Source organism: Alligator mississippiensis, chromosome 11 (assembly GCF_030867095.1).
Source record: "Alligator mississippiensis isolate rAllMis1 chromosome 11, rAllMis1, whole genome shotgun sequence".
NCBI classification, from domain to species: domain Eukaryota; kingdom Metazoa; phylum Chordata; order Crocodylia; family Alligatoridae; genus Alligator; species Alligator mississippiensis.
The window spans coordinates 52689765-52702212 of NC_081834.1; the positions used below are offsets into that span (position 1 = coordinate 52689765).

The following is a 12448-nucleotide window of genomic DNA, read 5'->3' on the forward strand; positions in this document are numbered from 1 at the left end:
TTGTCCTGGCAGGAGCGTTTGGACTGCTCCAGGAGTAGAGACGAGAGCAAGATGAGCTCAGGGCTACAGGAAGCTTGGCTACCCAAAACCATAAGCAAACAAAACCCGCGGCTGCTCCTGTTCCTGTTCTGTGGCACGTCCTGGCCCCAAGTTCCTCCTCCTCCTGCCACAGCGCCTCTCGGACCCTTGCGCCCGAGCCCTGCTGGCAGAGGCTGGGCCTGCCGGGCCCTGGTGCTGACAGCTGATGCAGCCGTTCCCTAAAGACAGTGCAAGGGCAGAAAAGCGAGGCACGGCCCCTGCCCACAGCTGCCCGACTAGCTCAGTCGGTAGAGCATGAGACTCTTAAACTCAGGGTCGTGGGTTCGAGCCCCACGTTGGGCGTATGGACCTTTGATCCCACGCGTGCCTTTTGGTCCCAGGCCAAGACTCGGCACCAGCTTGCCCCCAGCCGCCGCTCTTGGCGGGAAGGCACCTGGCACCTCCTGCCCGCACAGCCCCGGCCATGCCATTCACGTTCCTGGGCGCGGCCAGGCCGGTGCCGGGAACACACTGCAGCCACTTCCCCCGGCTGCGAGGGCCAGGGACGGCATGGCGGGTAGCCACTTGGGGAACACAACCAGGACTCGGCCCCACCTCCAAGCGCCGCTGCCCTTGGGGGTGAGGACTCGGGTCTCGTGGGGTGGGAGCGGGCGGCCAGGAAGTGGTTCTCCCAGGTGGACCAGGCGCTGAGCGTGGCTGGGCGCATCCCAGCCATGAGTCTGGCCAGGCTGCTCCGCGGAGCCCGCCAAGTGCCGGTGCGCGGCGTGTGCTGGGAGAAGCAGCCATGCAGGAGTGGCTGCGCTGAGCTCAAAGCGCAGCCTGGCAGCACCTGGATTTCAATGCCAGGAGCGAGGAAGATCAGGCTGGAAGGGCTCGGCCCCGTGCGGGCGGCTCGCAGATCCCCACACCCTGGCATTTGCCCAGTTGGGGAATTCAAGTTGGCCTAAGGTACAAGATGGCTTCCCTCTTGGGAATGCCCAAGTCTCCCCAAAGAGGCAGGCACCAGCCTCGGAAGAAAATGCAGGGACCTGTGACAAGGCAAGTGAGACAGCGCTGCAGGAGGCCCTGAGTCTCCGGGCTGCACTTTCCCTGGTGGTCTAGTTGCTGGGATTTGGCGCGTTCATCGCTGAGGCCTGGGTTCCTTTCCCGGCCAAAGAACATGGGCTTTTTCTCCAGCGCCTCCTTCCAATTCAAGCAAAGCCCAAACAGACATGGGAGTGGCAGGACAACCAGGACCTTGTGTGGCTTCTCAGCTTCAGCTCCAGGCAGGGGGAGGCAGAAGCCAAGAGCTGGCTGAGAGGAGAGGCCGGGAACAACCGCTTTCCAAGGGGGGACTGACTTGGGCAGGTCCAGCACCAAAGCTTGCCCTTGCTAGGCCTGCTCCTGGCAGAGGTGGTGCAGTGGGAGGAACCCTGCCCCCCGCCACTTGATTGGACTGCAGCTGGGCTTTGCCCTATGCAGAGCTGGCCTCCACTCTCCTTCTTGCAGGCCCTTGTATAGTTGATGGTCTTAGATTTTCTCCAGGCAACGGGGAACTTACACAACCACGCAGGGCTTGGTCATGTTCCCCTGCCGCAAAACTGACACGTGCACCCGCACAGCAAGTTTGGGATTGGGGCCCCTGGGCATGGGCTCTTCCCTAGCCAGGGCCTATGTGGGGCTAGCTTCTCCGCAAGGAAGAGAAGCACCCTTCCCCTCTTCTTCCCAAGCAGCTGCATCCTTAGGAACAGAGCCAAGGAGATGGAGACTTTGTGGCAAGCGAGTTTGGGAAGCCGGCCTCCAAGGAGATCTGGCCACCACCTGGTGCCTAGGTCTACCTGGGCCTGGCCTGCCAAATCAAGCGTGATTTCCACAGGGCCTTTTTCTGGTTGACAGCTCTCTTTCCTTTCCAGTCTTTGGGAAAGATGAGGGGCCCAGCACTGAAGCTCCGCACAAGGCCCCCACAAGAGCCACACCCGCTGTGGCTTTGCTCACTTGGAACGCCTACGAGTGTGGGTCAACTCTCGCTGGGCCAAAATTGTGGTCCATATGCGGTAGCGGGGATGGCAATCCGCACGCCCTCTCCCAGAAGGGGCACTGGCACTTCCAATTCCTCGTGTTCTCTTCACATGACAACGGGCCCAGGATTGGAGGTGGGCTGAAGCAGACCCGCAGCCCTGGGCCTGTTCTTCTCTCTGTCCTTGGCCAGCCCCATGCGCAAGCTAGCTCTGACCTGAGATGGAGCTCCTGGTTCCCAACAGCATGTGTAGGCCAATGGCTCTCTCTCCTTGCCAAATGGAGGGGAAAAAAGAGACAGGCAGTGGGCAAGAGGGGGAAAAAAGCAGGGAATGGGGCAGGGCGGGGCGGGACGGGGCGGGGCGGGTGGTTTTTGCACCTGGAAACTGATCTTTTGCCACAAAGGTGAAAGCGCCAAAGCCAAAGCAGTCCAAGCCCCTGACCTTTGAGTTGCCACGTTTGTTGACTCACCGTCGGATCTCTTGTCCTGGCAGGAGCGTTTGGACTGCTCCAGGAGTAGAGACGAGAGCAAGATGAGCTCAGGGCTACAGGAAGCTTGGCTACCCAAAACCATAAGCAAACAAAACCCGCGGCTGCTCCTGTTCCTGTTCTGTGGCACGTCCTGGCCCCAAGTTCCTCCTCCTCCTGCCACAGCGCCTCTCGGACCCTTGCGCCCGAGCCCTGCTGGCAGAGGCTGGGCCTGCCGGGCCCTGGTGCTGACAGCTGATGCAGCCGTTCCCTAAAGACAGTGCAAGGGCAGAAAAGCGAGGCGCGGCCCCTGCCCCCAGCTGCCCGACTAGCTCAGTCGGTAGAGCATGAGACTCTTAATCTCAGGGTCGTGGGTTCGAGCCCCACGTTGGGCGTATGGACCTTTGATCCCACGCGTGCCTTTTGGTCCCAGGCCAAGACTCGGCACCAGCTTGCCCCCAGCCGCCGCTCTTGGCGGGAAGGCACCTGGCACCTCCTGCCCGCACAGCCCCGGCCATGCCATTCACGTTCCTGGGCGCGGCCAGGCCGGTGCCGGGAACACACTGCAGCCACTTCCCCCGGCTGCGAGGGCCAGGGACGGCATGGCGGGTAGCCACTTGGGGAACACAACCAGGACTCGGCCCCACCTCCAAGCGCCGCTGCCCTTGGGGGTGAGGACTCGGGTCTCGTGGGGTTGGAGCGGGCGGCCAGGAAGTGGTTCTCCCAGGGGGACCAGGCGCTGAGGGTGGCTGGGCGCATCCCAGCCATGAGTCTGGCCAGGCTGCTCCGCGGAGCCCGCCAAGTGCCGGTGCGCGGCGTGTGCTGGGAGAAGCAGCCATGCAGGAGTGGCTGCGCTGAGCTCAAAGCGCAGCCTGGCAGCACCTGGATTTCAATGCCAGGAGCGAGGAAGATCAGGCTGGAAGGGCTCGGCCCCGTGCGGGCGGCTCGCAGATCCCCACACCCTGGCATTTGCCCAGTTGGGGAATTCAAGTTGGCCTAAGGTACAAGATGGCTTCCCTCTTGGGAATGCCCAAGTCTCCCCAAGGAGGCAGGCACCAGCCTCGGAAGAAAATGCAGGGACCTGTGACAAGGCAAGTGAGACAGCGCTGCAGGAGGCCCTGAGTCTCCAGGCTGCACTTTCCCTGGTGGTCTAGTTGCTGGGATTTGGCGCGTTCATCGCTGAGGCCTGGGTTCCTTTCCCGGCCAAAGAACGTGGGCTTTTTCTCCAGCGCCTCCTTCCAATTCAAGCAAAGCCCAAACAGACATGGGAGTGGCAGGACAACCAGGACCTTGTGTGGCTTCTCAGCTTCAGCTCCAGGCAGGGGGAGGCAGAAGCCAAGAGCTGGCTGAGAGGAGAGGCCGGGAACAACCGCTTTCCAAGGGGGGACTGACTTGGGCAGGTCCAGCACCAAAGCTTGCCCTTGCTAGGCCTGCTCCTGGCAGAGGTGGTGCAGTGGGAGGAACCCTGCCCCCCGCCACTTGATTGGACTGCAGCTGGGCTTTGCCCTATGCAGAGCTGGCCTCCACTCTCCTTCTTGCAGGCCCTTGTATAGTTGATGGTCTTAGATTTTCTCCAGGCAACGGGGAACTTACACAACCACGCAGGGCTTGGTCATGTTCCCCTGCCGCAAAACTGACACGTGCACCCGCACAGCAAGTTTGGGATTGGGGCCCCTGGGCATGGGCTCTTCCCTAGCCAGGGCCTATGTGGGGCTAGCTTCTCCGCAAGGAAGAGAAGCACCCTTCCCCTCTTCTTCCCAAGCAGCTGCATCCTTAGGAACAGAGCCAAGGAGATGGAGACTTTGTGGCAAGCGAGTTTGGGAAGCCGGCCTCCAAGGAGATCTGGCCACCACCTGGTGCCTAGGTCTACCTGGGCCTGGCCTGCCAAATCAAGCGTGATTTCCACAGGGCCTTTTTCTGGTTGACAGCTCTCTTTCCTTTCCAGTCTTTGGGAAAGATGAGGGGCCCAGCACTGAAGCTCCGCACAAGGCCCCCACAAGAGCCACACCCGCTGTGGCTTTGCTCACTTGGAATGCCTACGAGTGTGGGTCAACTCTCGCTGGGCCAAAATTGTGGTCCATATGCGGTAGCGGGGATGGCAATCCGCACGCCCTCTCCCGGAAGGGGCACTGGCACTTCCAATTCCTCGTGTTCTCTTCACATGACAACGGGCCCAGGATTGGAGGTGGGCTGAAGCAGACCCGCAGCCCTGGGCCTGTTCTTCTCTCTGTCCTTGGCCAGCCCCATGCGCAAGCTAGCTCTGACCTGAGATGGAGCTCCTGGTTCCCAACAGCATGTGTAGGCCAATGGCTCTCTCTCCTTGCCAAATGGAGGGGAAAAAAGAGACAGGCAGTGGGCAAGAGGGGGAAAAAAGCAGGGAATGGGGCAGGGCGGGGCGGGACGGGGCGGGGCGGGTGGTTTTTGCACCTGGAAACTGATCTTTTGCCACAAAGGTGAAAGCGCCAAAGCCAAAGCAGTCCAAGCCCCTGACCTTTGAGTTGCCACGTTTGTTGACTCACCGTCGGATCTCTTGTCCTGGCAGGAGCGTTTGGACTGCTCCAGGAGTAGAGACGAGAGCAAGATGAGCTCAGGGCTACAGGAAGCTTGGCTACCCAAAACCATAAGCAAACAAAACCCGCGGCTGCTCCTGTTCCTGTTCTGTGGCACGTCCTGGCCCCAAGTTCCTCCTCCTCCTGCCACAGCGCCTCTCGGACCCTTGCGCCCGAGCCCTGCTGGCAGAGGCTGGGCCTGCCGGGCCCTGGTGCTGACAGCTGACGCAGCCGTTCCCTAAAGACAGTGCAAGGGCAGAAAAGCGAGGCGCGGCCCCTGCCCCCAGCTGCCCGACTAGCTCAGTCGGTAGAGCATGAGACTCTTAATCTCTGGGTCGTGGGTTCGAGCCCCACGTTGGGCGTATGGACCTTTGATCCCACGCGTGCCTTTTGGTCCCAGGCCAAGACTCGGCACCAGCTTGCCCCCAGCCGCCGCTCTTGGCGGGAAGGCACCTGGCACCTCCTGCCCGCACAGCCCCGGCCATGCCATTCACGTTCCTGGGCGCGGCCAGGCCGGTGCCGGGAACACACTGCAGCCACTTCCCCCGGCTGCGAGGGCCAGGGACGGCATGGCGGGTAGCCACTTGGGGAACACAACCAGGACTCGTCCCCACCTCCAAGCGCCGCTGCCCTTGGGGGTGAGGACTCGGGTCTCGTGGGGTGGGAGCGGGCGGCCAGGAAGTGGTTCTCCCAGGGGGACCAGGCGCTGAGGGTGGCTGGGCGCATCCCAGCCATGAGTCTGGCCAGGCTGCTCCGCGGAGCCCGCCAAGTGCCGGTGCGCGGCGTGTGCTGGGAGAAGCAGCCATGCAGGAGTGGCTGCGCTGAGCTCAAAGCGCAGCCTGGCAGCACCTGGATTTCAATGCCAGGAGCGAGGAAGATCAGGCTGGAAGGGCTCGGCCCCGTGCGGGCGGCTCGCAGATCCCCACACCCTGGCATTTGCCCAGTTGGGGAATTCAAGTTGGCCTAAGGTACAAGATGGCTTCCCTCTTGGGAATGCCCAAGTCTCCCCAAGGAGGCAGGCACCAGCCTCGGAAGAAAATGCAGGGACCTGTGACAAGGCAAGTGAGACAGCGCTGCAGGAGGCCCTGAGTCTCCGGGCTGCACTTTCCCTGGTGGTCTAGTTGCTGGGATTTGGCGCGTTCATCGCTGAGGCCTGGGTTCCTTTCCCGGCCAAAGAACGTGGGCTTTTTCTCCAGCGCCTCCTTCCAATTCAAGCAAAGCCCAAACAGACATGGGAGTGGCAGGACAACCAGGACCTTGTGTGGCTTCTCAGCTTCAGCTCCAGGCAGGGGGAGGCAGAAGCCAAGAGCTGGCTGAGAGGAGAGGCCGGGAACAACCGCTTTCCAAGGGGGGACTGACTTGGGCAGGTCCAGCACCAAAGCTTGCCCTTGCTAGGCCTGCTCCTGGCAGAGGTGGTGCAGTGGGAGGAACCCTGCCCCCCGCCACTTGATTGGACTGCAGCTGGGCTTTGCCCTATGCAGAGCTGGCCTCCACTCTCCTTCTTGCAGGCCCTTGTATAGTTGATGGTCTTAGATTTTCTCCAGGCAACGGGGAACTTACACAACCACGCAGGGCTTGGTCATGTTCCCCTGCCGCAAAACTGACACGTGCACCCGCACAGCAAGTTTGGGATTGGGGCCCCTGGGCATGGGCTCTTCCCTAGCCAGGGCCTATGTGGGGCTAGCTTCTCCGCAAGGAAGAGAAGCACCCTTCCCCTCTTCTTCCCAAGCAGCTGCATCCTTAGGAACAGAGCCAAGGAGATGGAGACTTTGTGGCAAGCGAGTTTGGGAAGCCGGCCTCCAAGGAGATCTGGCCACCACCTGGTGCCTAGGTCTACCTGGGCCTGGCCTGCCAAATCAAGCGTGATTTCCACAGGGCCTTTTTCTGGTTGACAGCTCTCTTTCCTTTCCAGTCTTTGGGAAAGATGAGGGGCCCAGCACTGAAGCTCCGCACAAGGCCCCCACAAGAGCCACACCCGCTGTGGCTTTGCTCACTTGGAACGCCTACGAGTGTGGGTCAACTCTCGCTGGGCCAAAATTGTGGTCCATATGCGGTAGCGGGGATGGCAATCCGCACGCCCTCTCCCGGAAGGGGCACTGGCACTTCCAATTCCTCGTGTTCTCTTCACATGACAACGGGCCCAGGATTGGAGGTGGGCTGAAGCAGACCCGCAGCCCTGGGCCTGTTCTTCTCTCTGTCCTTGGCCAGCCCCATGCGCAAGCTAGCTCTGACCTGAGATGGAGCTCCTGGTTCCCAACAGCATGTGTAGGCCAATGGCTCTCTCTCCTTGCCAAATGGAGGGGAAAAAAGAGACAGGCAGTGGGCAAGAGGGGGAAAAAAGCAGGGAATGGGGCAGGGCGGGGCGGGACGGGGCGGGGCGGGTGGTTTTTGCACCTGGAAACTGATCTTTTGCCACAAAGGTGAAAGCGCCAAAGCCAAAGCAGTCCAAGCCCCTGACCTTTGAGTTGCCACGTTTGTTGACTCACCGTCGGATCTCTTGTCCTGGCAGGAGCGTTTGGACTGCTCCAGGAGTAGAGACGAGAGCAAGATGAGCTCAGGGCTACAGGAAGCTTGGCTACCCAAAACCATAAGCAAACAAAACCCGCGGCTGCTCCTGTTCCTGTTCTGTGGCACGTCCTGGCCCCAAGTTCCTCCTCCTCCTGCCACAGCGCCTCTCGGACCCTTGCGCCCGAGCCCTGCTGGCAGAGGCTGGGCCTGCCGGGCCCTGGTGCTGACAGCTGATGCAGCCGTTCCCTAAAGACAGTGCAAGGGCAGAAAAGCGAGGCGCGGCCCCTGCCCCCAGCTGCCCGACTAGCTCAGTCGGTAGAGCATGAGACTCTTAATCTCAGGGTCGTGGGTTCGAGCCCCACGTTGGGCGTATGGACCTTTGATCCCACGCGTGCCTTTTGGTCCCAGGCCAAGACTCGGCACCAGCTTGCCCCCAGCCGCCGCTCTTGGCGGGAAGGCACCTGGCACCTCCTGCCCGCACAGCCCCGGCCATGCCATTCACGTTCCTGGGCGCGGCCAGGCCGGTGCCGGGAACACACTGCAGCCACTTCCCCCGGCTGCGAGGGCCAGGGACGGCATGGCGGGTAGCCACTTGGGGAACACAACCAGGACTCGGCCCCACCTCCAAGCGCCGCTGCCCTTGGGGGTGAGGACTCGGGTCTCGTGGGGTGGGAGCGGGCGGCCAGGAAGTGGTTCTCCCAGGGGGACCAGGCGCTGAGGGTGGCTGGGCGCATCCCAGCCATGAGTCTGGCCAGGCTGCTCCGCGGAGCCCGCCAAGTGCCGGTGCGCGGCGTGTGCTGGGAGAAGCAGCCATGCAGGAGTGGCTGCGCTGAGCTCAAAGCGCAGCCTGGCAGCACCTGGATTTCAATGCCAGGAGCGAGGAAGATCAGGCTGGAAGGGCTCGGCCCCGTGCGGGCGGCTCGCAGATCCCCACACCCTGGCATTTGCCCAGTTGGGGAATTCAAGTTGGCCTAAGGTACAAGATGGCTTCCCTCTTGGGAATGCCCAAGTCTCCCCAAGGAGGCAGGCACCAGCCTCGGAAGAAAATGCAGGGACCTGTGACAAGGCAAGTGAGACAGCGCTGCAGGAGGCCCTGAGTCTCCGGGCTGCACTTTCCCTGGTGGTCTAGTTGCTGGGATTTGGCGCGTTCATCGCTGAGGCCTGGGTTCCTTTCCCGGCCAAAGAACGTGGGCTTTTTCTCCAGCGCCTCCTTCCAATTCAAGCAAAGCCCAAACAGACATGGGAGTGGCAGGACAACCAGGACCTTGTGTGGCTTCTCAGCTTCAGCTCCAGGCAGGGGGAGGCAGAAGCCAAGAGCTGGCTGAGAGGAGAGGCCGGGAACAACCGCTTTCCAAGGGGGGACTGACTTGGGCAGGTCCAGCACCAAAGCTTGCCCTTGCTAGGCCTGCTCCTGGCAGAGGTGGTGCAGTGGGAGGAACCCTGCCCCCCGCCACTTGATTGGACTGCAGCTGGGCTTTGCCCTATGCAGAGCTGGCCTCCACTCTCCTTCTTGCAGGCCCTTGTATAGTTGATGGTCTTAGATTTTCTCCAGGCAACGGGGAACTTACACAACCACGCAGGGCTTGGTCATGTTCCCCTGCCGCAAAACTGACACGTGCACCCGCACAGCAAGTTTGGGATTGGGGCCCCTGGGCATGGGCTCTTCCCTAGCCAGGGCCTATGTGGGGCTAGCTTCTCCGCAAGGAAGAGAAGCACCCTTCCCCTCTTCTTCCCAAGCAGCTGCATCCTTAGGAACAGAGCCAAGGAGATGGAGACTTTGTGGCAAGCGAGTTTGGGAAGCCGGCCTCCAAGGAGATCTGGCCACCACCTGGTGCCTAGGTCTACCTGGGCCTGGCCTGCCAAATCAAGCGTGATTTCCACAGGGCCTTTTTCTGGTTGACAGCTCTCTTTCCTTTCCAGTCTTTGGGAAAGATGAGGGGCCCAGCACTGAAGCTCCGCACAAGGCCCCCACAAGAGCCACACCCGCTGTGGCTTTGCTCACTTGGAATGCCTACGAGTGTGGGTCAACTCTCGCTGGGCCAAAATTGTGGTCCATATGCGGTAGCGGGGATGGCAATCCGCACGCCCTCTCCCGGAAGGGGCACTGGCACTTCCAATTCCTCGTGTTCTCTTCACATGACAACGGGCCCAGGATTGGAGGTGGGCTGAAGCAGACCCGCAACCCTGGGCCTGTTCTTCTCTCTGTCCTTGGCCAGCCCAATGCGCAAGCTAGCTCTGACCTGAGATGGAGCTCCTGGTTCCCAACAGCATGTGTAGGCCAATGGCTCTCTCTCCTTGCCAAATGGAGGGGAAAAAAGAGACAGGCAGTGGGCAAGAGGGGGAAAAAAGCAGGGAATGGGGCAGGGCGGGGCGGGACGGGGCGGGGCGGGTGGTTTTTGCACCTGGAAACTGATCTTTTGCCACAAAGGTGAAAGCGCCAAAGCCAAAGCAGTCCAAGCCCCTGACCTTTGAGTTGCCACGTTTGTTGACTCACCGTCGGATCTCTTGTCCTGGCAGGAGCGTTTGGACTGCTCCAGGAGTAGAGACGAGAGCAAGATGAGCTCAGGGCTACAGGAAGCTTGGCTACCCAAAACCATAAGCAAACAAAACCCGCGGCTGCTCCTGTTCCTGTTCCTGTTCTGTGGCACGTCCTGGCCCCAAGTTCCTCCTCCTCCTGCCACAGCGCCTCTCGGACCCTTGCGCCCGAGCCCTGCTGGCAGAGGCTGGGCCTGCCGGGCCCTGGTGCTGACAGCTGATGCAGCCGTTCCCTAAAGACAGTGCAAGGGCAGAAAAGCGAGGCGCGGCCACTGCCCCCAGCTGCCCGACTAGCTCAGTCGGTAGAGCATGAGACTCTTAATCTCAGGGTCGTGGGTTCGAGCCCCACGTTGGGCGTATGGACCTTTGATCCCACGCGTGCCTTTTGGTCCCAGGCCAAGACTCGGCACCAGCTTGCCCCCAGCCGCCGCTCTTGGCGGGAAGGCACCTGGCACCTCCTGCCCGCACAGCCCCGGCCATGCCATTCACGTTCCTGGGCGCGGCCAGGCCGGTGCCGGGAACACACTGCAGCCACTTCCCCCGGCTGCGAGGGCCAGGGACGGCATGGCGGGTAGCCACTTGGGGAACACAACCAGGACTCGGCCCCACCTCCAAGCGCCGCTGCCCTTGGGGGTGAGGACTCGGGTCTCGTGGGGTGGGAGCGGGCGGCCAGGAAGTGGTTCTCCCAGGGGGACCAGGCGCTGAGGGTGGCTGGGCGCATCCCAGCCATGAGTCTGGCCAGGCTGCTCCGCGGAGCCCGCCAAGTGCCGGTGCGCGGCGTGTGCTGGGAGAAGCAGCCATGCAGGAGTGGCTGCGCTGAGCTCAAAGCGCAGCCTGGCAGCACCTGGATTTCAATGCCAGGAGCGAGGAAGATCAGGCTGGAAGGGCTCGGCCCCGTGCGGGCGGCTCGCAGATCCCCACACCCTGGCATTTGCCCAGTTGGGGAATTCAAGTTGGCCTAAGGTACAAGATGGCTTCCCTCTTGGGAAAGCCCAAGTCTCCCCAAGGAGGCAGGCACCAGCCTCGGAAGAAAATGCAGGGACCTGTGACAAGGCAAGTGAGACAGCGCTGCAGGAGGCCCTGAGTCTCCGGGCTGCACTTTCCCTGGTGGTCTAGTTGCTGGGATTTGGCGCGTTCATCGCTGAGGCCTGGGTTCCTTTCCCGGCCAAAGAACGTGGGCTTTTTCTCCAGCGCCTCCTTCCAATTCAAGCAAAGCCCAAACAGACATGGGAGTGGCAGGACAACCAGGACCTTGTGTGGCTTCTCAGCTTCAGCTCCAGGCAGGGGGAGGCAGAAGCCAAGAGCTGGCTGAGAGGAGAGGCCGGGAACAACCGCTTTCCAAGGGGGGACTGACTTGGGCAGGTCCAGCACCAAAGCTTGCCCTTGCTAGGCCTGCTCCTGGCAGAGGTGGTGCAGTGGGAGGAACCCTGCCCCCCGCCACTTGATTGGACTGCAGCTGGGCTTTGCCCTATGCAGAGCTGGCCTCCACTCTCCTTCTTGCAGGCCCTTGTATAGTTGATGGTCTTAGATTTTCTCCAGGCAACGGGGAACTTACACAACCACGCAGGGCTTGGTCATGTTCCCCTGCCGCAAAACTGACACGTGCACCCGCACAGCAAGTTTGGGATTGGGGCCCCTGGGCATGGGCTCTTCCCTAGCCAGGGCCTATGTGGGGCTAGCTTCTCCGCAAGGAAGAGAAGCACCCTTCCCCTCTTCTTCCCAAGCAGCTGCATCCTTAGGAACAGAGCCAAGGAGATGGAGACTTTGTGGCAAGCGAGTTTGGGAAGCCGGCCTCCAAGGAGATCTGGCCACCACCTGGTGCCTAGGTCTACCTGGGCCTGGCCTGCCAAATCAAGCGTGATTTCCACAGGGCCTTTTTCTGGTTGACAGCTCTCTTTCCTTTCCAGTCTTTGGGAAAGATGAGGGGCCCAGCACTGAAGCTCCGCACAAGGCCCCCACAAGAGCCACACCCGCTGTGGCTTTGCTCACTTGGAACGCCTACGAGTGTGGGTCAACTCTCGCTGGGCCAAAATTGTGGTCCATATGCGGTAGCGGGGATGGCAATCCGCACGCCCTCTCCCGGAAGGGGCACTGGCACTTCCAATTCCCCGTGTTCTCTTCACATGACAACGGGCCCAGGATTGGAGGTGGGCTGAAGCAGACCCGCAACCCTGGGCCTGTTCTTCTCTCTGTCCTTGGCCAGCCCCATGCGCAAGCTAGCTCTGACCTGAGATGGAGCTCCTGGTTCCCAACAGCATGTGTAGGCCAATGGCTCTCTCTCCTTGCCAAATGGAGGGGAAAAAAGAGACAGGCAGTGGGCAAGAGGGGGAAAAAAGCAGGGAATGGGGCAGGGC

The 12448-nt window shown here is 61.4% G+C and overlaps 5 non-coding genes across 5 annotated transcripts; all 5 read left to right on the forward strand.

The window, feature by feature from the left end:
* The first annotated feature begins 308 nt into the window (after window positions 1-308).
* On the forward strand, window positions 309-381 carry TRNAK-CUU (transfer RNA lysine (anticodon CUU)). The gene has a single exon. It is a non-coding gene; the product is annotated as a tRNA-Lys (tRNA).
* A 2443-nt stretch (window positions 382-2824) lies between these two features.
* TRNAK-CUU (transfer RNA lysine (anticodon CUU)) lies at window positions 2825-2897 on the forward strand. The gene has a single exon. It is a non-coding gene; the product is annotated as a tRNA-Lys (tRNA).
* A 2443-nt stretch (window positions 2898-5340) lies between these two features.
* On the forward strand, window positions 5341-5413 carry TRNAK-CUU (transfer RNA lysine (anticodon CUU)). Its single transcript has one exon. It is a non-coding gene; the product is annotated as a tRNA-Lys (tRNA).
* Window positions 5414-7856: 2443 nt separating this feature from the next.
* On the forward strand, window positions 7857-7929 carry TRNAK-CUU (transfer RNA lysine (anticodon CUU)). Its single transcript has one exon. It is a non-coding gene; the product is annotated as a tRNA-Lys (tRNA).
* Window positions 7930-10378: 2449 nt separating this feature from the next.
* On the forward strand, window positions 10379-10451 carry TRNAK-CUU (transfer RNA lysine (anticodon CUU)). The gene has a single exon. It is a non-coding gene; the product is annotated as a tRNA-Lys (tRNA).
* The last annotated feature ends 1997 nt before the right edge of the window (window positions 10452-12448 follow it).